We start from the raw sequence: 24,946 nt of genomic DNA on the forward strand, positions 1-24,946 counted from the left end.
CCTGTCCCCAACCTGCTCCAGCTCCAGCTCCAGCTCTTGCAGGCATTTAGGAAGTCAACTAGCAGATGAGAGAATTCTGTCTCTCTCTGCCTTTCAAATAAATAAATCTTTTAGAAACTTGTTTTATGACGGGTGAAGTCATGGTGTAGCCCATAAAATGGTCAGAATTCTTTGGCTATTCTAAATGTGTCCGTGTTTGGCATGCTGAATAGCCACTGAAGCTAGCCAGGAAGTCTGAGAACCACTTAAAAGATTTGTTATTTCATTGGTAAAAACAGCATATTATTATATCCTCCAAATGACAAGGACAGGATGAGAAAGGCCTGTGGGGTAAGGGATGACATGGAGGGTTTGCATCAGAGATAGTTGAAGAGGAAGGTGTGTGCTGATATATAGGCAGGACCACTCTGCTGGGTCCTGGACCCCGCGCCTTCTCTTCCTTCCCTCTCATCTCTCAGAAGGACACGCAGTAGTGCCAGGCACATGGACCACATTCCCCTTCTACATTCCTTTCCCTTCCTAACGGGAGGTTATTCCCCAAGGCAGAAACAGACACACACAGAGATCCAGGGACCACTTCAGGGTTGGCCCCACCTGAGGCTGCTCTTGGCTTTAGTCTCTTTGCATGCCCCTACCCCAGTGGGATTGTGTTCCTCATCCCTTAAGTTTTTTTTCTTCCTTCTGGCCAACAGAGTTCAACAGCCCTAGGTGCTTTTTTTTCCTCCTCTTTTTTGCTATAGAAATGCAGGGAAGCAAAAACAAAGCAATTCAGCCTTAGGAAGTAGCTCACATGCCTTGCAGGCCCTGAGACATGGATGTTTGTTTCTTTTCTTTTTTTTTTTTTTAAGATTTATTTATTCATTTGCAAGTCAGAGTTACACAGAGAGAGGAGAGGCAGAGAGAAAGAGAGAGAGAGATTCACTCCCCAATTAGCCGCAGTGGCCGAAGCTGTGCTGATCTGAAGCCAGGAGCCAGGAGCTTCTTCCAGGTCTCCCATGTGGGTGCAGGGGCCCAAGGACTTGGGCCATCTTGTACTGCTTTCCCAGGCCACAGCAGAGAGCTGGATTGGAAATGGAGCAACTGGGACTAGAACTGGTGCCCATATGGGATGGCAGTGCTTCAGGCCAGGGCATTAACCTGCACCATAGCGCCAGCTCCTGGATGTTTGTTTCTTGCATAAAGGACCCAAGTGAGGTCTTTTTAGCTTTTGCTGTCTGCTGGTCACTGTTCTCTTTAAGCAGGTGCTGAATTCCAAAGCAAGCTAACTTTACACTGATGTCCTTTTTATTTTATTTTTTTTAAGATTTATTTATTTATTTGAAAGAGAGAGAAGGAAAGGCAGAGAGAGGTATCTTGCATCCGCTGGTTCACTCCCTAGATGACCACAATGGCCAGAGCTGTGCTGATCTGAAGCCAGAAGCTTCTTCCCGGTCTTCCCATGTGGGTGCAGGAGCCCAAGGACTTGGGCCATCTTCTGCTGCTTTCCCAGGACATAGTAGAGAGCTGGATCAGAGGTGGAGCAGCCAGGACTCAAACTGGAGTCCATATGGGATGCCAGCACTGCAGGTGGTGGCTTTACATGCTACACCACAGCGCTGGCCCCATACACTGCTGTCCTGTTAAGATGTCTTGCTTTCACTGCATTGTTCAATTTTAGAGTCATTACCAGGTTCCCTTCTTTTATTCTTTGGCCTATTCGCTGCTCTTTTGGGTGATTTTCCTCTAAAGTCATCTGCTGGGTGATGCTTCTTGCTTTTCTCTCCACCTGTGTCTTTGGGTGTGGCTCTTCCTCACAGCAGAGAAGACAGTCCCTGTGCTGGTTAAGAACAGGACTGACATTGGATGCTTAGGTTTGAATCCCAGCTGCTGGTGTTTATTATCTTCAGCAAGTTCCCTTTGGTTTATTTGTTGATGGTATTAAAAAAATTGATCAACAGGCTCAAGGTTCTCAGGGTCAAATTGGAAAATCGAATTAGGTGTGACTGCAAAGCACATGTTTTTCATGACCACACAACATTGTCTCTCACTGAGGAACCCAAGCCCTGTAGTGAACTAGCTCTTCAAGAGAAAGAAGGTAAGAATCCAGAATAGCTTCTAGGTTTAGGTGCACATAGCTTTTGGACACTCTTGGCTGGCCAGTCTCCTTCCACATAGGGGAGCATACTTGTCCATGTCTTAGAAGATAGAGTGTTCACTCAAAAAAGGAAAATATTCTTTACTTTTTTCATTTTATTTGAAAGAGAGCAAGAGCAAGAGAGACTGATTCTTCCATCTGTTGATTCATACCCTAAATGCCCATAACAGCCAGGGGTGAGCCAGGTTGAAACCAGGAGCCTGGAACTCAATTGGTATCTTCTACATATATGGCAGGGACCCAAGTACTTGAACTCTGTTACCTGCTGCTCCCTAGGGTGCACATTAGCAGGAAGCTAGATTGGAAATAGAGGAGCTGAGACATGAACCAGCACCCTGATATGGGACGTGGGGATTCCAAGCAGCTCTTTACCACAGCCTCACAGGATCCTCTGTCACTCCCCTGGAATGTATTTTCTTTTCTTTTGAAAGGCAGAGAACAGAGAGTGACAGACAGACACACACACACACACAGAGACAGTGATATCTTCGATCTACTGGTTTCATTCCCAAAATGGCTGCAACAGATAGGACTGGGCCAGGGCAAAGCCAGGAACCTGGAATTCCATTCAGGTCTCCTACATGGGTCATGAGAGCACAAGTGCTTGGGTTATCCTCCACTGTTTTCCCGGGCACATTAACAGGAAGCTGGATCAGAAGCAGAGTAACTGGCACTCTGATATGGGATGCAAGTGTCAAAAGTGGTGGCTTAACTGGTTGCACTAAAACTCCAGACCCCGTACTGCATTCTTTTTAGCCATGTTTTTCCACGATGGTTGGAACCCTAACATTGTAAATAAGTGTGATTAGACAGAGCTGGGTTTTTAATATATCTTAGCCAAGACTGATCCTCCTAGATGGCTCTCTTCAAGAACATGAGCTAAATGGTTTATATTCCAGCCATGCTAACATTGCTGTGCATTCTTTTAAATGAATTCATCTCAGTTCTCTTATAACCGCTTCCTACTCCACTGCTTAGCTCTGTTTCTTCAGCTCAGCAGGCACTTCATTAAAGTTGGTTGTTGATGTCACTGGTAATTCCTTTGACTAGCCCATCACATTAGTGGCAAGTGACCATCATTTGGACTGAATTTTTCTTCTTTGCATTGATCTACTAAAATGTTTCCCAATACATTAAGTGAATTTTGTTCAAGAATCAAACACAGTGAGACAGATTTTCTTGTGCACATTTGCTGTCAGAGTACCAAATTATACTCAGTTTAGTGTAAGCAGTCAGCCTTCATGGGAGTGAGATCGGAAGAGGATCACATGGAAGGGCTAAAGGAGTACTGTTGTAGATATAAGAGTTCAGAGCCTGCTGTTTAAAAGTTGGTATGACCATACCTGACAGATACTGTTTTTCTTTTTTTGTATGTATTTCATTTTTACTCCTCTATTGGCTTTTTTAAAAAAGATTTTTATTTATTTATTTGAAAGGCAGAGATAGAGAGATGGGGGGAGGGGAATATGGGGGGTATCTTTTATCTGCTGGTTGACTCCCCAAATGGCTGCAGTAGCTGGGCCTGGGCCAGACTGAAGCCAGGAGCCAGGAGTTTCTTCCAGATCTCTCACGTGGGTGCAGGGGCCCAAGCACTTGAACCATTTTCTGTTGCTTTCCCAGGAGCAGTAGCAGGGAGCTGGATCAGAAGTGGAGCACCTGGGACTAAAACTGGCACCTATATGGGATGCCAGTACTGCAGGAAGAAGCTTAGCACCACCAGCCCCTGATGAGTATTAAAAGATACACCCATTCAAAGCCGACAGATCTCAACTGTTGTTAGTGACCCTACATGGTGCTGAGGACAGCCTTGGTGGTGGGCTGTTTGCCATCATCATTGTGGCCTTTATCCCCCACACATACCTGTAGAGTCTTCAGCATTACAGTGTACACCAGAAGAATTAGCACTGATGGAAATGAGCCATTCTCTCTACAAATTTATCATCAGGGCAGGCATTGTGGCACAGCAGACTAAGGCACCACTCTGCTTCCCATCCAACCTGATGCATCCTGGGAGGCAGGCTCAAGTGCTTGGACCACTGCCATTCATGTGGGAAACCCATTAGGAGTTCCAGTTCATGACTTTGGCCTGTTGTGGGCGTTTAAGGAGTGAAGCAGCTAATGGATGGTGTCTTTTTCTCTCTCTTGCTCTGCTTTTCAAGTAGAAGAAAATAAATAAGTAAACATGTATAAAAAGAGATTCTATCACCCCCTTCCCCCTAAAAAGTCTTAATAGGAATGCTGACTGTCATGCAGTGAGCTTTCTGTTTGTACATGGTAGTCAATGAAGGTGGGGGGTTTTTGTTAACATTCCATTCAGAACAGGTTAGAAAAACTTTACATTGATGTCAAAAGTATGGTTTGCATCTCTCTCTAAAATGTTTTCCTAGGGAAGAAGTCTGTGAATGTAATGGACTACATACCATAATTGCAATTGTAACCAAGAATTTAATAGACTCTGCTGTAATTGTCCTGGGAGGCACAATGATTGCAGGTGTCTTTTGAGAACCTATTGTCTATTGGACACTGTTCATACGTTATCTCTTTTTTGTAACTGCTCTTTAATGTAGGTATTATTGTCCTTATGTTACAGACCTAGAGCCTTTGGAAAGAGTAAATTACTGTGCAATGTTAAATGGCAGTGTGTAGTTCATGCCTATGTATTTTAAGTTTGTATGAGACCTTACTGCATTCCTCATGCTTTTAAATGACTTCACGGGTTGTGGCCCAGCATATAAAGCCATAGCCAGCCAATGAGCATTTTCCTCTCAGAGCTGGGTGTATTCTGCTGGTCTTTGACTTTCTGGCTCTTACCAGCTATTTTAATAATGTTGGCAAATTCTTTCTTTGTTGCTAAGGAAGCTGTAGATTTATAGGAGTGTGTTCCATTCCCTCTCTTCTTTATTTGTACATTACCCTGCTCCTCTTATGGTTTGGATGACTTGATGTTTCTCTCTGTTCTTCAGATAACTGAGGTGATACTATCTCACATTCCCTCAGTGTATGGATGGAGCCATATTAGAATTATAGAGAGGGATATTAAAAACATTTTATGAGAAAAATGCATGGATTTCAAAAAAAATTTGCACCAAAATATACTTTTTAATTTCATTTTCCATGAATTGTTAAAGCCCTCGCATATTAGTCTTCTGTTTGAGTTAACATTGACTCCTCAGGTGTTAACGTAGGTTGCTGTTAAATCATTGTCGTCTACTTGGAGTCAGATGCTCTTCTGCAATAGTTGCAATACCTGATGGAAGTGGGTTGTTTTTTTTTGGGTCCCTTCTGTGAAAAGAAACAAAGCAAGAGTCTTACCCATAGATTGTTGACCCTAAAATCTTATGAAGTTAAAAAGCAAAAATATGAGGCTAAATGGCTTCCTCTTGGAAAAAAGAAAGCACTTGGCTGGGCATTTCCATTATTCCATGAATTATATGAATCTGATATTTGATGAATTGGACACTTAGTGTGTTAATTCTCATCATTAAGCATTGGGTGTTCCTTGTGCTGGGATGATAACCTTCCTTGGACAAAGCATACTTGACTTGGGGGGGATTATTTCTTTCATTTTGTTTTGATACTCAATACCATACAGTGTGGTAGACAGTAGTTCATTGCCTTTTAGAAATAAGGATATTGAGGCCGGCACCGTGGTTCAACAGGCTAATCCTCCGCCTTGCGACGCTGGCACACCGGGTTCTAGTCCCGGTTGGGGCGCTGGATTCTGTCCCGGTTGCCCCTCTTCCAGGCCAGCTCTCTGCTATGGCCCGGGAAGGCAGTGGAGGGTGGCCCAAGTCCTTGGACCCTGCACCTGCATGGGAGACCAGGAGAAGCACCTGGCTCCTGCCTTTGGATCAGCAAGATGCGCCGGCCGCAGCGGCCATTGGAGGGTGAACCAACGGCAAAAAGGAAGACCTTTCTTTCTGTCTCTCTCTCTCTCACTATCCACTCTGCCTGTCCAAAAAAAAAAAAAAAAAAAAAAAAAGAAATAAGGACAATGAAGCTGGGAAAACATGGATGATTTTCCCCCAAGTCACATGGCTAGTAAGTGGTAGGACATTGAACCAAGATTTTTTTAATTGTGTGATGAGTTTTGGGAGATGGTGGTAGTTTTGGTTTCTCAGTTACTCATCTTCCCTGTCCTATACATTTTAAATAATTTGGGAAAGAGAGCAAGAATTAAAAGGGAATCAGCTTAATTACTAATAAAGCAGGATTAGAGAACTCAGAAGTGTCAGTACCACTTGCTTTGAAACTAAAACATGAATTCAACACTAGGAACCCTGTCCTAGTCCTCCAGTGACCATTGGAGAGAAGTGGGAACAGAGACAGAAGCAGGCAGCCATTGTCCTGGCTACGGAGTGGAGTTGGCTGCTCCAGGGGTGTTTGAGAGAATGAGAGGGAGGCTCTCGTTGCCTGCCTCAGAACAGGGCCAAGCACTAAGCTAATCCTCCCAGGCAATTTATTCACTGTGTTTTGAGAATAAGTAAGGATGAGGATGTAGGGAAGGAGACATGAAGAGAGAAGTGCGTTATTCTACTGATTTGGGAAACAGACCGAAAATCACTTCCTGAACACAAAATGGAAGGCATTTTAAGGATTCCTCATCACAACGGTGGCAATACTGTCCTTTAACTTTGTCTTCTTTTAAGTGACCTATGTTGTCCTCTCCTTCCATTTTGCTTTTGGGAAAAAGAAGGAAAAAGAGGACTGTACTTTAAAGAAAAGGCAAATGTAGTGGAGACCAAGAGACGGCTTTTATGGGACTTGCAGCTAATCAGATTCTTTCTTCTCCTGACAGGTGATGGAAATGTACTGGAACCATGGGAGAAGCCAGTAGCTTATAGGAAGCCAAGATGACAAGAATTTTTAAAAATAATCCGTGAGTACATTTTGGCTAGTCCTTTGAAATTCTTTCAACCATTGATTGAATTTTCTTTAAGAAACCATGGTAAAAAAGATATTATAATCAACTAACTTCAAGTAATAAAAGGAAAATACCTTGAATGTAAATACCCAAACACTCAAGAAAATTGATGGTAACATTTGAGAAATACTGTGTGCACATAATTTTTTTGGTGTAGGGTATATTATTTCAAGCTGGATACATTGATTTTATGGGTAGAACATAAGTACCTGAAAAAGTGATTAAGGAAGACTTTCACAAGGTCCATAGCTAAACCTGGAATGATCCTTCTGAAATGCAGAATTCTTGGTCCCAGCACTTCCTTGTATTTTATTTCTTACTCAGATACCTTTTGTGGGTGCATTTTAGAAATAAATATGAGCAAGCTTGGTGAATATGAATAAAATCAAGATACTTGTCTATATTTGCAACATATATCTTATGTGTGTCACTTTTACACATCAGAAGCCGTTAATGTTTGTTAATTATCTAACAGTTATAGTTGGTTGGTTTTGGTTTCATTATAATGATAACATGAATACATGGGTTAGCTTAGTGGAAAGATCAGATACTTTGAGTATGAAATTCCTAGTTTTGACTCTCTCTCTCTCTCTCTCTCTTCTCTCTTCTCTCTTCTCTCTTCCTCTCTTTCTCTAAGATTTGTTAACTTGAAAGGCTGATTTACAGTGAGGCAGAGGCAGAGGCAGAGAGAGAAATTTTCCATCCGCTAGTTCATTCCCCAAATGGCCACAATGGCCAGGGCTGGGATAGACTAAAGTCAGGAGCCAGGAGCTTCTTAAAGGTTTCCCATGTGAGTGCAGGGGCCCAAGCACTTGGGCCATCTTCCACTGTTTTCCCAGGTGCATTAGCAGGGAGCTGGATTGGAAGTGGAGCAACCAGGATTTGAACCGGTGCCCATATGGGATGCTGACACTGTAGGCAGCAGCTTAAACTGCTATGCCACAGCACCAGCCCCCCTAGTTTTGACTCTTGCTCTTGTACTTTTTAGTAGCTATTCAGCCTCTTAAAACCTCAGTTGACTCATGTGTATATTGGAATTGATAAGAACTTCTAAGAAATGAGAAGCTGTGGGCAATACTTTATGCCATGACTGATGCATTATAGGACTGCAATAAATGAGATTACTTTCTTTCCTTACATGTATATCATGATTTTACAGTTTACAAGCCTTTATTCTGCCTGCACAGTTCAGCCAGATAGAATTCAGTGATGGTTAACGGTGTAGATAGTGTATACAGATAAATGTTAACAAGAAGACTCTGCCAGAAAGGATTCTAGTGTTTGCCAATTCCCTTAATGTAAATACTGCCACTGTGGCTAATTTCTAGCTGTGAAGGAAAGTCATTGAAAGAAGTAGCATGCCATTAAATAGTTTTCTATCAATCACATACATTAGTTGCAAATAACAGCAATAGCATAGATAATAGTAAAATAATTAAAAAGTGATGAGTTGTGAGAATTACCTTTATTTTTAATAAATTAACATTTTAAAATTTTACTTAATTTAACTTTTAGGGATGGTCATGTTTTATAATTGGAATGCTAAAAATCCTGATAAATGAACACTTGGCCCCAGCAAACTGACATGAGCTGGGTCTAGCACAACTAATTGTAGGTTTCCTGTTGGAAAGACATTTGGGAGCCACAATTCTTCAATTATCTGTCTTGGCAGATGTTGAGTTTGCTTTGGTTCATAAAACAAGGTTTGGTTTAAATTGATGTTTGATGTAATGAAAGTTTTTGTGCTTGTGAAGTTTGAAATTGGAACATCTGAGGGGACCTTTTTTTTTAAGATTTATGTATTTATTCAAAAGTCAGAGTTACACACAGAGAGAGAGAGAGAGAGAGAGAGAGAGGTCTTCCATCTGATGATTCACTCCCCAGATGGCCACAATGGCCAGAGCTGTGCTGATCCGAAGCCAGGAGCCAAGAGCTTCTTCTGGGTCTCCCACGTGGGTGCAGGAGCCCAAGGACTTGGGCCATCTTGTACTGCTTTCCTGGGCCATAGCAGAGAGCTGGACAGGAAGCGGAGCAGCTGGGTCTCGAACCGGCGCCCATATGGGATGCCGGCGCTTTAAGCCAGGGCGTTAACCCACTGGGCCACTGCACCGGCCTCTTGAGGGGACTTTTAAAACTCACAGAAAAATGCAATTGAAGTTTATTGTGGTATGGGAATTTTTTAAATACACGCATTATTTTTTCATAGTACATGTTTTCTGTTAACTTTTTGAAGAGCTCTTGTAAACCAGGACCAATTTAGAATTTATGTCTATTTTCTTACGACTCTGATCAGAGTTTCTGAGGTGTTGACTGGGCTTCATCCTTTACCTGTTCGGGCTGTGGGAACACAGGGAGATAGGCTAGACTGCTGGCGACCTCCTCCACTCCTTTCTATTCCTTCCCCTGCGCCCTCAGATCTGAATTCTGGGAGGAAGAGGCAGGGTTGCTCCCAATAAACACCACAGGTTATGAAAAGTGAATTGCCTCCTGAAAGAGAAAAACAAAGCAAAACAAAAAACAAAACAAAACCCAGGCAGTTTGAAGTTCATCTTGGCTTGATGAAAATATTAGGAAGTAAACTGGAGGAAGAAAGGAAAGTGGATCAGGTATCTCAGTGTTTTCTGGGACCAGTTTCTCCTTTACTTCTCTTTTAGAAAGGAACAGTTGAAGCCTGAAATTGCTAAGTATCAGGTGAGATTGTGGTGCTTGTTTTTATTTTTGCACTCACCCACCTAGTTCTTAAAACTCTTTGTTGAATCTTAAAAAAATGCCTGGGTTATTTCAAAACATTGATTTGTACCAGGTCCCAGAATCAGACTTAACAAAGCATTCATATGCTTTATTTCCTTTTAAAACAAAAGGTCTTTATAGTTTCCACTGAGTCAGGGGATTATTAGGCATTGCAAAAGTAATTTTTGCACATCTCATGTGAAGGCTCATGCTTAAATCTGAGAGACCTGCCTTTAGGTTATGAATAATGCCCCGAGGCTTCATCAAGTTCAGTAGGCTGTTTCTGCAACTCTAAAAGCAAACATGGGAATAGCAATTACAGAAATTTTGCCATAGATAAAAAATTTCTGATATTCACAAATATTACAAACATTACCATCTCTTTCCCTAGAATGGACCTTGGGCTGTTTCTGAACATCCCCAGTATAAATGACTTTTCAGTCTGAGAGCTGTGAGGGGTAGATAGTCTTCAGACGTGTAACCTTTACAGTCTTGTATTATATTCAGATTGACAAACCCTGAGGTTGGCTGGGTACTTAGGAGTCACAGGTTTTAAAAGTGGATTCCAAAACAACTAAAGCAGACTTATTATACTTTAGGAGCTGATAATCAAGCCTGAAGATAGAAAATGATAATTTCAAATCAAATGCGGTAGATATTGTAGAAGCTGCATAAATTCATAGGACATAGAGGAGAGAGAAATGATCCGAGTAGCAAGAGGAATGCACTGGATCAGGGAGGGCTTTAGGAGCAGGTGACATTGGATTATTTAACAGGTGATGCCTTTTTGTCAAAATGCCCTTTACTAAGTTACAGATGTGAACACTGCTAATTGGGACAAACTTTTAAAAATGTAGAAATAATTAAATAAAAAACTCATCAGTATTATGAATACCTGTCAGTGCTATCATTAAGAGTTTTTGTTTTCTGTCATATTCTTCTATACCTAGATTAGACATCCTTGCCCCATGGGTCAAAGTATAACTATTGTTTTGAAGTTTGCTTCCATTGACAATACGTTGAGACAGTGTACACCTGTTTTAAATGTAACCTGTATAAGTGTTGTTGTTGTTACATAACATTCTGTGTGTGCTCATGTGTGATTTAAAATGTTCTCTGATACTGCACATTTTGATTTTCAACTTTTCATCCTTATTAAGCCACTGTGGGGAGCATCTTTGTGTATCCAACATGGTACACTTATCTAATTATCTGTAAAGAACCCTTGTTTTTGTTTTTGTTTCCTTTCTTTCAAGAGAGACCACCAACATGCATGTATCTGTTGAGTTTATTTTGCAAATGCTTGAAACAGCCCTATAGTGGGGCCAAAGCCTGGAGTTGGATAGTCAATCCAGGTCTTAACGTATGGGTGGCAAGAACCCAGTAACTTGAGCCATCACTGGTGCCTCCCAAGGTCTACATTACCAGGAAGCTGGAGTCAGGAGCTGAAATCAGATACGGAACTTAGGTGTTCAAAAATGAGCTGTGGGCGTCTTAGCTGCAAGGATAAACTCCCATCCCTGTACAGAATCTTTGTAGGCAGTTGGGAGCAGTGCTTAGGGGACACTCCAGAAACATTCTTGAGAAAGGTTAGAATTGTAATTTAGGGGCTGGCATTATGGCGTAGCTGGTGAAGCTGCCTCCTGCAAAGCTGACATCCCACATGGGCACGGATTTGTGTTCTGGCTACTCCACTTCCAATACAACTCCCTGCTAATGGCCTGGGGAACATAGTGGAAGATGGGTCAAGTGCTTCATCCTTGCCCAGCGCTGGCCATTGTGGCCAACTGGGAGTGAACCAGCAGTTGGAAGATCTCTTTCTGTCTCTCTGTCTCTATCTAGCTCTTTCAAATAAAATTATTAAACAAAGAATTGTAATTTAATAGATCCCAAAAAGAGAAGGGGAGTAGTGCTAATTAGAGCTGGAGATGGAAGACAAGAGGCTATTTGATGGTAAGCTTTTGTTCATTGTCAGTTGGGAGCCATTTTGGAATCCATGACATACTTTAAATGAATTACTGAAAATCTTCAGTTGTCCTTAATTATCCATATTTTGGGAAGAAATAAAAATAACAGTCTTACTTTGAAATTTCCAGAAAGACTGGGTCTTTTATTTTTATTTTTAGGATTTATTTTGTTCTCTTTAAAAACAGAGTGACAGAGAAACAGAGGAGACCGCTCTTCCATCCACTGGTTCAGTTCCCAAACATCTGCAACATCCAGGACTGGGCTGGTCCAGGCCAGGAGCCTGGAACTCCATCTGGGTCTCCCACCAATATGGCAGAGGCCTAAGTACTTGGGCTATCTTCTATTGCTTTGCCAGGTGCATTACCCAGGAGCTAGATTAGAAGTGGAGTAGCTGAGACTTGAACCTACATTCAGATATGTGCTCCAACATGGGGTGCCACAGGTGGCACAGGTGGCAATTTAACCTGCTTCCCTAGGCCCTGAGATGAGGCTGTTTAAAACTCTCATGAACCTTAGTAAACTAACCAGAGCATGAACAAGTAATAGAGGGCATGGTAAAAGTGTGTGTGTGTGTAGAAAAATATTTAGAGGTTTTGGAAAGTGAAGGGAACATCAATAAATTTTTTTTATACTGAAGAAATTGTAACAGATTATGATTAAAATTTAAAGATAATCTGGGAAAGATGTAGATTAGGAACAAGTACCATAACACTACATTTACTGAGTGCTTGTACAAATACGTGGCTTATGTGTTTAAAATGCATCATTTTATTTATTCTCACTGCAACCTTCTTAGGGCCAGTCTAGGATTATCTCCATTTTGCAGGTGGAACAGAGGCTGCTAAGATTGACTTGCTTAAGGTGGGTGAGTGCATATGTTGTTGGACACATTGCCCACCTCAGTGCTGCTGGGGCCTTGGGCAAGTCCTGAGACTTCACCAGGATGACCCTTGATTTTATTCCTCACACTTTTATAGAACACAGGGCATCAAGGTCTGGATTTCTCTTCAGGAATCTAAGATTATGGTACACTGGTTCCTGTGGATCCATGTAGCTAGAAAATCTGGCGGTAAGTGCCAGGTGCTAAGGGAGAGAAAGCCCCCTGCTGTAATCAATAAACGCCGTTCCCATAGGTACCCCCATCTCATTGTAGGCTGGCCTAAGATGTTCTCCAAGCTTCATTGCTTTCTGTTAGATCAGCTTATCTTCCCTTTCTCCCTCTCTGTTAGCAAATATTTATTGTGCCAATCAGTTTGTACTGCATGCTAAACTGCCATATTCTTAAACTGTAGCTTTTAATAAGTTGGTATTGACTCCATGACAAGTTTAGTGTGTGTGTCCTTTTTTGAAATATGAGGGATCTTCAAAAAGTACACAGGAAATATATGTTATAAAAAACTGTGCATAGATCTTACATTTTACATCAAAATAAACTTGTCTTTTAATCCCATTTTCTTGTACTTTTGGCAGTACCCTTGTATATTGTAAGTTCTTTAATTTCAGATGACATGTTAATTTTCTTCTTGTCAGATAAATTACTTAACACACTGTTACAACAGAATTAAGCCCTTAGCCTAGCAGTTAAGACGCCTGCATTCCATAATCAGAGTACCTGAGTTCAATACCCAGCTTCTGCTCCTGACTCCAGCTTCTTGTTAATGCAGACTTGGGGACAGCAATGATGGCTCAACTGATGGGTTTCTGCTTCTGCCATGGGAGGCCTGAACTGAATTCCTGGCTCCCAGCTTTGACCTAACCCAGTCCCAGCTGTTAACCAATAGATGGGAGCTCTCTCTCTAGTAGCTCTACATCATAACAAATTATAAAATATGAAATCCTTAGTGAATTTGATTTACTAATATATAAAGTGAAGTTCATTGTTGTTAATTGGGAAGCTCCTTCTGTTTTCTTTTTAGGGTGCTTAAGGCTCTGTCATGGAAGAATCGATTGCTGTTGGCCTCAGTTTGGAATAATTTGGAGTTGATCTCTTACAATTTCAGGTTGCATGTTTATTGACCTTACATGTGTCAAAGAGACCTACTTAATTTTGTTTTCTTTTCTTTTTTTTTTTTTTTTTTGACAGGCAGAGTGGACAGTGAGAGAGAGACAGAGAGAAAGGTCTTCCTTGGCCGTTGGTTCACCCTCCAATGGCCGCCGCGGTAGGCGCGCTGCGGCCGGCGCACCACGCTGATCCGATGGCAGGAGCCAGGTGCTTCTCCTGGTCTCCCATGGGGTGCAGGGCCTAGGACCTGGGCCATCCTCCACTGCACTCCCTGGCCACAGCAGAGAGCTGGCCTGGAAGAGGGGCAACCGGGACAGGATCGGTGCCCCGACCGGGACTAGAACCCGGTGTGCCGGCGCCGCAAGGCGGAGGATTAGCCTAGTGAGCCGCGGCGCCGGTAATTTTGTTTTCTTAATGACTAGTCCTGACTTTGGACCACAGAGCTTATAGAGCCTTCTCTGACTAGTAGTTTCTGTGTTAAGACAGTTTAGCTGTTCCTCTTCGTTCATGGCTAAATTCAGCTGTTTGTTATTACTTCTGACCTTGGCTCTACTTTGATTTCAGAAGGCATGGGATTGTTAGTGAAGCCATGTCTTGGGTCATGGTTTCAAATACTTTGTCCAACAAACATGGAAAGAAATGATTGTCATGGGGCCAGCATTGTGACACTTGCACTGCACGACTGATATGGCTCCCTGCTCATGTGCCTGGGGAAGCAATGGAAGGTGGCCCAAGTACTCGGGCCCCTGCCACCCACATGAGAGATCAAGATGCAATTCCAAGCTCCTGGCTTTAGCCTGGTCCAGCTCCAGTCATTGTGGCCATCTGGGGAGTGACCCAGTAGATGGAAGCTCTTTCTCTTTCTATGTCTCACTGTAACTCTGCCTTTCAAATTAAAAAAAAAATTCTTTATTTAAAAAAAAAAAAAAAGAAGAAGAAGAAGAAGTGGTTGTCAGCTTCATGAGGTCAGACAGGGGAAGGAGTCCTCAGATGGCAGCCATGTTTTATCATAAATGGTCAGCTTAGGTTGGGGCTGTAAATACTGAATAACCAAACTTATTTTTTAAAGGCATGAAACAGTTAACACTGCTAAACATGTCCATTTCATTTATATTAGCAGATCTGAGTCACTTTATTGTCAGTTTTTCCAGTTTATATTTTCTTTTAAAACACTTTAGGCATGTATTTTAATACAGGTGGTACATTTTTTAAAAAGGACAAAATAGATTTTTTAAATGAAAATACTATGTGCAAATCCTTGGTTTTCAGTTGACCTTCTTGTAACTAGATGTGTCAGGGTAGTTTAAAACTTACTTAGAGAAATATTTTCTTTTATTCAGCCATAGTGAAATACCTCCTGTTAGAAAATAGAAGGTACAAGTCTGCTTAGTGCATGGGACTGCCTACTAGTACTTTATTGCTTTAAGCATTCAGTCTGAAATTCTCACTGTCTCCTCACTGTAAGCTCCCTCCTGTCTGGCTGCTCTGAGTATTAAATGCAGTAGTCCCAGCTTTGGTGCCAGACTTTTGGCTTTGAAGCTAGCTTGGCCTAAAACTGACAGTTGGCCTTGGGCATTTATAGTGTTCCTGATTTGCAGTTTGCCCATGGGTTCAATGTAGCTGTTAACACCTGCCTTGCATTGTTACATATGGATTACATGTAAAATACTTGGGTAAAACAGAAGATACTATGTTTAGTAGTACTCAGTTAATGAATTAAATTGAGCTTGTTTTCCTTGTTCTAGCTGGAAATTCAAATACATTTTCCTTCAGGAGCAATGTTGAAATTGAGTTTGCACACAATATTAGAAATATTGATATTATGTTTCAGATAAATCATGACTTAAATAGGCTTTTAAGGACTGGCCAAGGAAGCCATAATCTACAATGTAGATATCTTGTCATAAGTGAATGTACTCTAAGTGCCACATAAGAGTTCATTGACTTTAGATTCTAGAAGAGAGCTTCTAGAAGGTAATTTATTACCAGGTTGAAGACTGCTTGGATAAGCTCTCACACTAGGCATAAAATGGAATTTCCTGATAGGTAGTTTTTCAGCAGACAAATGAGCCCTTCTCCCTACCTTTGGGAAACTGAAGCTACCTTTTCTTGGAGAACTTACTGTTCGTTCTTGCTACCAGTCTAACTAGGTGTTCCCAGTGTAGACCAGCCAGTGCATGCTGGTGCATGCTCTAAGCTGGACCAATGTGAGTTTTTCTTGGAAATTTTGATAATTACAGCTGTGTAAAAGAGGACTAATAGTACCTCTTAGCGGCAGAACTGAGAGTTAAATAGAAGGCAAACTTTAGGAAGGGAGAACAAAGCCAGCCTCTGGAAGCCAAGATGCCATCTTGTCCTCATGGAGTTCTGTTTTTAGTGGGCCCTAAAGCCTAGCTTACCCCTCTGTCTTTCCTGTCACTGGGTAATTTTTTTTTTTTTAATTTGACAGGCAGAGTTATACAGTGAGAGAGAGAGAGAGAGAGAGAGAGAAAGCTCTTCCTTCCGTTGGTTCACCCCTCAAATGGCCACTACAGCCGGCGCACTGCACTGATCTGAAGCCAGGAGCCAGGTGCTTCTTCCTTGTTTCCCATGCGGGTGTAGGGGCCCAAGCACTTGGGCCATCCTCCACTGCCTTCCCGGGCCACAGCAGAGAGCTGGACTGGAAGAGGAGCAACCGGGACTAGAACCCGGTGCCCATATGGGATGCCGGTGCCGCAGGCGGAGCATCAGCCAAGTGAGCCTGGGCACCAGCCCCCAACCTGGTAATTTAGAATCAGTCCGTCCCAACTTGCTTTTGCCTGTGCTGCTTCAAGTTCCATTTCTATTAACTGCCAGTTGAACAGTGCTGACTAATCCATTTGATTGTTTATATTTGGAATATTTATTTAGGAAGTCAGTGTCTTTGTCATGGGCAATTATAATAAAGCATTTAATTGCATAGCAGAACATCTGATTTATGACATAGCTTTTGGAGAATAGTGGTTATGTTTATTCTCATCTCTATAAAAGCAATTGCACCAGTAGCCATCCGTAGATACTACTGACTGGAAGTGGGAGGGTAATGATCTTGATACAGGCTTTAATGGAAACACCCTAAAGCTTTTGACTTTATTGAAACAGATGCTTACCTCACGATGGTTCTGGTAGTTTTGAGTTATCTTCAAGAACTGTCCTCTGTTACCATTTATGGTTAAGAGCACTTGTAGGTAAACACATAGGTGTTTGGTGTTAGGACGTGTACATGAAGTAATTTGGCAAAATTGTCAAATATGTATGTATGTATGTAAAGAGAATGCCTTTTTTTTTTTTTTTTTTTGGGCCTGTGTTCTCTTCAGGGGGTCATGGTTAGGGGAATTGAGATTTTGTGTGATGACACTGTTTTGTAAACTCCACTTCCTTTTAGGAAGTGTGGATTTGCTTTCTCAGTAGCACTTTGCATTGTTGGAACATGTCGGGAAGAACACAGAAACGCATCTGCTGCTTGGGCGCTGCTTGCCAACTGGTTTGAACAGCTATAATATTTGTTTATTCTTGACATGTCAGCAGTCAAAGGGAAAGTTTTCTTTTGTCCTTTGTGGCTGTTATATAACTTAACCATTATTCTATCAACAACACTGACTATTTATTCAGAAGCTGCGAGGTGCTGGGGGACACAGAGCCTCGGAAACACAGTCTCTGCCTCAGGTGCGCTTTTGTTATTTGGTGAGAGAGCGAAAGGTCAGGGAGGTGCAGACATCATCAGTTAGTTGTAAAACGGGGGCATGAAGAAGGCACTCGGAGGAGAGGAGAGACCCTCAGGGCTTGGGCTACAGGGGCGAGGGCTTCAGGAGGAGAGATTGCTTGGACCTGGAATGGGACACTTAGTAAAAAGAAGGTGAGAGGGTCCTTCTCAGAAGGAGGGCATGGTATGGAGAACGCAAGTGGGCCAGTTGGGGCATTGGGCAGAAGATTTTTTTTTTTTTTTTTTTTTAAGAGCAGGGATTGGAGAGGTGGAAGCCTGGTTTTGAATTTGATGGCAGTGAGACTGTGGATTAACTGCTACTTTTTTGGAATAAACGTTTCCAGCAGCCTTGTACCTTAACGTTTTGACTTGAAGTCCCAAAGGCATCCCAGAAATGATTACTCCTTTTCTCTTATGAGAATGTTCTGACCACATTGCTAATGGTGTTTTTTGAAGCACCAAAGGTTGTTAGAAACATCTTTTAAGTGCTTGGCACTACTCTTCTGGAGTCTTATTCTTCTGTGATGGAGCACCTGCTCTGAAGTTTAAGTTTGGCTGGGTCCTAAACAAACTACAGACGTTCCCTAATTCAGGAGAGTTCAATTGATGACATGTTGACTGCAGTGATATGGAAGCCATATGCATTTAGTAGAAAGTATACTTGGAATTTTGTTCTTGTCATGGGTACCAAGATGCAGCACAATACTTTCTCATGATGCTGGGCAGTGGCAGTGAGCTGACCGCCCCCCAGCAGGTCATGTGATTATGAAGGGTAGCCAGTATTTTACAGTGTTTTGTGTTAACATTGTGATGTTTGGGAGGTTAAATGTATTAAATGCATTTTAGATTGAAGATACTTTGGATTAACAATGGATTTATCAGGACATAACACCATCATAAATGGGGGTGCATCTATATGTGCTATCCTGCCCTTCCTGTGCCCCATCTCAGAACATCTGTGTGTGTTCACACACACACACACACACACACACACACCATTGTATTTTTCAGACTGCAGTGTTAGGAACTTTGCTGAGTTGTTCATACTTCATATACACGTGGGTTTTATGTAGTCTTCTCAGGTTAAAGAGCTGCTGTCCCTGGTATAGCAGCCAACATATTATTAGTTCATCCAGTGTAATTAGTTGTGATAGTCTTACAAAGAGAAAATCAGTGCTCTTAAAGAAACAGTAATTTTATGGGAATGTTTGCGTAAAGTTGTCCATGAAGCAAATTGTTTTCCTTTTGATCTACACTCTAAAATTACGGTTCTTTATCTGATGTAGAGAGGAAAGGTTTATGACATGACGGCACGCTGGACTTTGACATCTATCATGTGATGGTTCTGATGCGTGGGGAGGCACAGGAGGTGGGGCCTGCGAGCTGGAACAGAGGTTAGGATCCACTCAGTTTCAGTGCCCCTGGAGTCAGGGGATGACGAATGCCTGAACCAGGAATGGGAAAAATGGTACAATGTGGAAGCAGCCTCCATTATTACACCTCTTGATAGTGAGAGAGAGAGGAGGAACTGGCGCTGTGTCGCAGTAGGTTAATCCTCCACCTGCCGTGCTGCTATCCCATGTGGGTGCCGGTTCTAGTTCCGGCTGCCGCTGTTCTGATCCAGCTCTCTGTCTTATCCTGGTAAAGCGGTAGAAGATGGCCCAAGACCTCGGGTCCCTGCACCTATGTGAGGGACCCGGAAGAAGCTCCTGGCTCCAAGCTTCAGATTGGCTCTGCTCCAGCCATCAAGGTCAGTTGGGGAATAAACCAGTGGATGGAAGACCTTTCTCTCTGTCTCTCCCTCTCACTGTCTATATTTCTGCCTCTCAAATAAATAAAATCTTAAAAAAAAAAGGGGGGGGGAGCTCAGGTAATTCCAGAATTTACCTTAAAGTGTCTAGGAGAATAGGATTGCCTTTATGAGAAATATGAGAGTCAAGAGACGTTTGTCAGCTTTGTCATTTAGGATACAGACCAAAATTCACCTCCTGGGGTCCTGTTAGCTACCGGCCTAGCTTTTGCTCCTTTTGGCCACAGCTTGATCTCCTGGCTGGGGAACTCCTGCTGGATGCTCTGCGAGGAATGAGGCACTTCCCTTAGCCACTTACTGGCTGAGCTGGGGTTGGGCACGGGCCCTGGGCTTCTGCTGCCCTGTGCTTGCCTCACTCTGTCCTGCTCTGGAGAAAATAACGTTTTAAAGAAATCTTGCTCCAAGCACATATGAGGAAGTTGAATTTGAGATCTGCTCCAAAGAGAAAGTTTTGTTTTGTTTTGTTTTTGTTAACGTGAAGAAGAGTTTTTCTTCCGCTGTGGAAACTTGACCAGCGCTATGAAGAAACTCATGTCTTAATGAGCCCTCAGCAAGAGAAGTCCTGTCATCCCCTATAACTGGCCAATTCTGTACTACTTAACGTTTCTTTTAAACGTGTTTATTCCAAAATAATGTTTCAGGCACAGTGACCCAGATAAAGTAGTTCCAAAATCATACTCTAAAAAGTTGGCTTAACTGTCGGCTTATGCTGCTAATAAAATTTCTGTTGCATCATAGTATCAAGTCTAAGGATCCTAAACCAAAAGCAAGAATTCTTAAGTTTCTCAGCAGTGAAATGAAGGACTAGGACCAAGGAAAAGCAAAAAAACAGTTCAGCTCTGAAATTCTTTGGATTCTCTGTCCAGCATGGTGCTAAACGCTTTGCTTGTATTATTACATAAAATCTCCTCACATAACTAGATGGGCAGTTCATCTGCCTGGCTGCCGACAGTGAACTTGAACGGGGTCATACAGTCTCAGAGGTCAGATCCTACACGCTTTGTACCTGCACCCCTGCCTCACTCCAGAATTTTTACCCATAGAACCCTAATGTACATCCACTGGTCACGTATGTATCATAACGTGGTTAATTGTTTTTTAAGAGTGTTTAAAAGGCAACCTACCGTTTTCTGGAAGTTACAGTAAAATTGTTAAAAGGCTTAACGAAACAAACCAAAAAAAGGATGTAAAAAGCTGCTAAGTCTGATATAAATCAAGAAGGGAAAGTTCCGCCTTCACCGACAGTGAACGTGCTTATTGGTTAGGACTGAACGGGCTGACTCACTCCTTTTTTGCCTCGGTAGAGGGCCACACCCTGCATTCCAAAAACCCTCTGCTGTCGGGCCACACCCGCTGGCCTCGCTGCTGGAGCTCAGCGGCACAGCACCAGGCAGTGCTCCCGGGGGAGAGGCTCCGCGCGTCCGCCCGCTGCCCCGCCGTCCCGCCCCGGGCGCCGGCGAGCGCGCCGTGGGGGGACCGCGCCGGCCGGGCAGACTCGGGGAGAAGGTCTGCGCTTCGCTGCTCACGTTTCGCCTTGCGGTCTGCGCCGGGGCAGGCAGCGCGCGCAACTTGCAAGTCGCAAGGAACTTTCCAGGAGACGCTGCCTGTGGAGAGACGAGACCGTAAGTGTTGCTCCTTCTGGGATGTAGTGGTTCATTAAAATGCTCTCCAGGGAGGCACTCAAGCGGTGGGACCTGATGAAAAGCAGGGAAGAAACAACCGTTCTCGCCTTCCAGAAAACACCCCATCACAGTCCGAGCTGGGTCTCTCCGGAGAAGAGAAAGGAACCTTCGTTTTGTACGAGATCCCGCTTCTTTAAGGGTACAATCAGCAAGGGCGGTTTGCACCTGGGAACGCCCCGCGCAGGTGCTCACGGGGGTGCCAGGGACCGAGTGTTGTGCAAAGCGACTGCTGCGATCTAATAGCCAGGGATCAGGGTGGCTCAGTTTGAGGTTACCAGCCTCCCAATGGAGGTTTTGAGAGAGCTGGTTTGTATAGTCTGGTGACCAGGTTTTTGGGACTCCCCGCTTCCTTCAGCTGCGGACCCAGGGCAAAACTCTGCCTGCACTAAAGTTCTCCAGGTGCTTAGAAGCCAGCTCCTGAGTGAGCCCCGTGTCAAGTGCTGGAGGGAAGCACGTGCTCCTCTTGTTTTGGAGTGAGCAGGTTGGTTGGTTCTTGCTGTGCTTTCTGTTGAGTGTACCCAGGTAATTGCTCTTGTGGAACTTGTGGAAATAAATTCATGGAAAAGAGTGCATGGCATCTTCCCCTCCCCCATTGGCTTTTGCTATGTGTAATTGTTAACTTAAATTAGACTCAGAGGAATCGGGAGCCCTAACAAATTCTTTGCCTCTCAGTGCTACAAGTTATCATCCCACTTTTAATTCATTTAAGTGGGTGATCACTTTGATATGATGTACAAAGAAACTGAGCTTCTTTGAAAAAAATCTGCTTTCCTATGCCAAAAATTAGGGAGCGCATCTGTATGGTACAAGTGACTTGGCAGAGATTGGGAAGTAGGGGATGGAGAGAGCAGTGTTGGGATAAGTAAGGTCACACAAGTGTGACAGAGACATGATCATCACCAGGGACCTGGTGGTGAGTGGAGAGGCAGGTTGATGTTGTTCTGGTAGCATAAAGGGTGCCGGAAAATTGTAAGCAGGGTGATAAGATTACGAGCGTAAATTACCAGGTTATGAGAGGTATCGCACATGTGTGTTTTTGAATACATAGCCTTATGCAGTCCATAGGCAGGCTGTCATGGAGAGAGGGGGAAAGAAAAGTCTTCCCGATCTCCTTTTTTCTTTTTCTTTTTTTTAGAGTTATGCGGGAAATTTCACTAGAAAGAAGTAACTTCTAAATGGAATAATGAAAATTGTTGAAATCTGAGTTACAGCCATGAACTCCTGGGAACACTGTTTTCAAGCTCACAAGCTAATTGTTAAGCTCAATTGCTTTGTATTTACCTGATAAAGTGCCTCTGTGTGAAAAGTGACAGCCTGGAATCCTCTTACAATAAACAGTGTCATGCTGGGAGAAGTGGCCCTAAGGCCACTTGTTCTCAAGTTCAAGGGGCAACTAGGAAAGCCCCCTCAAGTGGTGAAAATGAGAAAATACTTTAAGCAATCTAAGATATCTGAGAATCTGAAAGGGTAACTGAATTGGGCTTTTTTTGAGTTTCACCAAATGATTGTGACAAAGCTGAACATTTCAGGCTCTCCAGGTCTTAGACACTGAAGTTCTTTGCACCTGTGACTTCCTTGAGTTTTCACATCAGTGCTAAAAGGTGGAGGAATTATTTCCTACTTTATGGTGAAACAGTCTCAGAAAGGTTATATAACCTACTCTAAATTTCACAGCTAGTTTACATTAGAAGTTGGCATTTAAAGGTTGTTAGTTTTCCCATGTGGCTCCAATCACTCCTAAAACAGTGTTAATTTTTCTGTGTGAAATGATCCAGAGGACATTCTTGGTTCAAAGCAAATTTTTAAGTAATTTAAAAGCTCCTTATTATCGCAGTGCCAAAATATCAAAGTTCAAGGGATGGTAGATTTACTCTGGAAGTTTGTGGTTTTCAAATATTAACTGAGCAAGCCCTACTCTTGGACGAGCCAGTTAACACACGTGTCTGCCTTAGAACTGCCAATCTGTTGATTTTCTGCTGCTCTTTTCCTGAATGCCTTGTAGTTCTGAATGTATTCTTCCTGCTCCCCCAGAAAGTACAAATCAGGCTCTCTGATGGGAAAACCCAGCACTGGATGAATCCAGTGATTAAATCTTGCAGGAGGGCAGCCCTGCCATATTTTATATACCAGTTGAACTGATCTTAAGTTTTTGTTAGCACTGAGGTTGATGTTGAATCCCTTTTTTGGCCTGCGCTGCGGCTCAATAGGATAATCCTCCACCTTGCGGCGCCAGCGCAATGGGTTCTGTCCCGGTTGCTCCTCTTCCAGTCCAGCTCTCTGCTGTGGCCCAGGAGTGAGTGGAGAATGGCCCAAGTGCTTGGGCCCTGTACCCCATGAAAGACCAGGAGAAGCACCTGGCTCCTGGCTTCTGATCAGCGTGGCGGCCATGGGAGGGTGAACCAACGGTAAAGGAAGACCTTTCTCTCTCTCTCTCTCTCTCTCTCACTGTCCACTCTGCCTGTCTTTAAAAAAAAAAAAAAAAGGAAAAAGAAAAAAATCCCTTTTTAAAGAATGGTGATAAGATGAAAGGCACACTTTATGTGCCAAAACTTCACCTAATAAAAGAAGGAGTTAGGGAAGACTGTCTCACCAGGGCCAGCCAGTTCTGGGAGAATCCATCTGCTGGGAGTATCTGTTAGATGTCAGAATGCAAGAGAACAGCTATCCACTCCTGCATCTCTTCCAGGCCTGGGGCTTGCTCCAGCCCTACCTCAGTGCCCTCCCTGTCTGGTTGACACAGAACACCCACCCACCTTGCCAGGCGGAGCAGAGATGTGTGGTCTCCTGCTTCAGTCTCTATATCATAGCTGCCTTCAGTGACTTGAGTTCTTGAGAATGTTGAGAGAACATGCCAGTGTGATGATATACCACTTGGGAGTAATCTTGGAAGAATGGTAGGGAGGGGGAATTGTACCGGAAGATTCAATTTTCAAAAATGAAAAGTGGTAAATCCTGATAATTTGTGATTCAGAGCTTCTGTTGATGTCTATCAGAATGAAAAGTCACACTTCTGAAAAATGGATCTGGATCACTTAGGAAAAAATGTTGTTCAGTATCTAGCATATGTTTGCTGAGGATCCCTCAATATCCAGTTAATCTCTTCTTCTTTTGCTAGTTACTGGACAAGTATACTAGGGTGGAGTGGATACCTTCCAGTTGCTGGTTCACTTCCCAAGTGCCTACAATGGCCCATACTGGGCCAGGCCAAAGCCAGGAGCCTGGAACTCCATCCAGTTCTCCCATGTGGATTCAAGGGCCCAGGAACTTGGGCCATCTTCTGCTTTCTCAGGCACATTAGCAGAGAACTGGATTAGAAGTGGAGCAGCAAGACTCAAACCAGTGCTCCAATATGGGATGTCAGCATCATAGGTGGCAGCTTACCCCACTGCACCACAACACTGGCCCCCATCTTTTTTGTTGTTCTTGTTTTTAAAGTGGAAAATAAGAGTTGGGTGGCAGATAAGTGGATTTGTGCATTGCTTCCAAAGAGGGAGGATCAGCAGAGTCACATCAGACTTGAGCAAGGTGACAGAAGGGTGCCTTGACCAGGGCAATTGATAAGCATAGAGAAAAACTCACATTACTAGAGATGGAGTATTTACAACCAAGGAGGTGACAACTCTACACACTTCTCAGAAGCATTGTAGGTAGTGCTTAAGAACAGAATCTTGATCCGGGAGCCAGACTTGGGGCAAGTTATGTGACCTTTCTCTGCCTCAGTTTCTTCATTCATAAAATTCAGGTAATAGTCAGGCCTACTTCATAAGGCTGTTGAAGATGTTGAATGATTAAACAGTTCACGTGAGGTCTGATAGTAAATGATATGTTAGCTGTTTGTCTTTTGTTCTTGCTACTGCTTTTACTGCTTTGACCGCTACTGCTTGATGCAGTGTTGTGCACATTTCTGCATCTGAGCTTAAACGTCTGGCCAGCTTGGGCTTATCACGTTTAGGAGAGGGTCTAGGTAGAAACCGT

General features: G+C 43.1%; 1 protein-coding gene across 8 annotated transcripts in view; it reads left to right on the forward strand.

Moving 5' to 3' along the window:
* The window catches only part of SGMS1 (sphingomyelin synthase 1), a 465,134-nt gene that overhangs the window by 331,270 nt on the left and 108,918 nt on the right, over window positions 1-24,946 (forward strand). For 7 of the 8 annotated variants that reach the window (XM_062215295.1, XM_062215298.1, XM_062215297.1 and 4 more), the window contains one exon: window positions 6,933-7,013. The gene's annotated coding sequence lies outside the window, so the exon portion shown is untranslated. Of the gene's footprint in view, window positions 1-6,932; window positions 7,014-20,709; window positions 20,912-24,946 lie in introns of those variants that run through there. The other variant, XM_062215302.1, reaches the window with a different exon arrangement.

The sequence above is a fragment of the Lepus europaeus genome, chromosome 17, assembly GCF_033115175.1.
Source record: "Lepus europaeus isolate LE1 chromosome 17, mLepTim1.pri, whole genome shotgun sequence".
Lineage (NCBI taxonomy): Eukaryota > Metazoa > Chordata > Mammalia > Lagomorpha > Leporidae > Lepus > Lepus europaeus.